Source organism: Gossypium hirsutum, chromosome A07, assembly GCF_007990345.1.
Source record: "Gossypium hirsutum isolate 1008001.06 chromosome A07, Gossypium_hirsutum_v2.1, whole genome shotgun sequence".
Taxonomy (NCBI): domain Eukaryota; kingdom Viridiplantae; phylum Streptophyta; class Magnoliopsida; order Malvales; family Malvaceae; genus Gossypium; species Gossypium hirsutum.
In genome coordinates, this window is record NC_053430.1 from 77,864,231 (window position 1) to 77,865,217 (window position 987).

Below are 987 nucleotides of genomic sequence, written 5' to 3' on the forward strand. Positions count from 1 at the left end.
GGTAATTCTACCCTACAGGGGTATTTCGGTAATTTTACAAACTAGGGGTATTTTGGTAATTTTACAAACTAGGGGTATTTTGTAATTCTATCCTACAGGGGTATTTCAGTAATTTCACAATTAAGGGTAAAACAGTAATTTTGTAAACAGAGGGTAAAATGGTAATTTTATAAATCGAGGGTAAAACAGTAATTTTGTAATTCGAGGGTGAAACGGTAATTTTATAAATTGAGGGTAAAATGGTAATTCTACAAATCGAGGGCATTTCAGTAATTTTGTAAACCAATGGTATTTCTATAATTTTTAAAAAGTCAAGGGTATTTTTATAATTTTTTAAATCAGGGGTATTTTGGTAATTTTACAAATTGAGGGTATTTCGGTAATTTCACAAACCAGTGGTATTTTGATAATTTTACAAACCAGGGGTATTTTGGTAATTTTACAAACCAGGGGTATTTTGGTAATTTGGTAAACTAAAGTATTCTAAATAGGGATAACAATACGAATGGCCCTAAAGCCTATTCTCGGCCCAAATGGGCCCACACGCTCGTGTGGCCCTTTTAGCCCAAATCTAGCCACAGATATGAGATTCACCTAGCCTAGTCCAATATTTACTACACAATCAAACAACTTATCGAATTGGGCCTAAGCCATTGGGCCCACATGGCCCCTTTCGGCCCATCGCGGCTTGAAGTAGCCATCCTACAGCTAGAGTAGCGAGAAATACACACCTGATTGGAGACTAGAGTTAATCCACGCTCCGAGCACTCTTAGCCGACGCCCAACCCAAACGACCACACCATAAAGCGGAAGGGATCAGCCAAGAAAGGTACCTTACTCTCCTCATGGTTCTCTCTATTTAAAGCCAGCTTCGCATCCACTTTTATGTTAGCTTCCCGATGTGGGTTCCCTCCATCATCAGAGTTTAAATTCAACACCAACTCTTGTCGCCCCCTGTTAGCCTACCTACTATCACTATCACACATC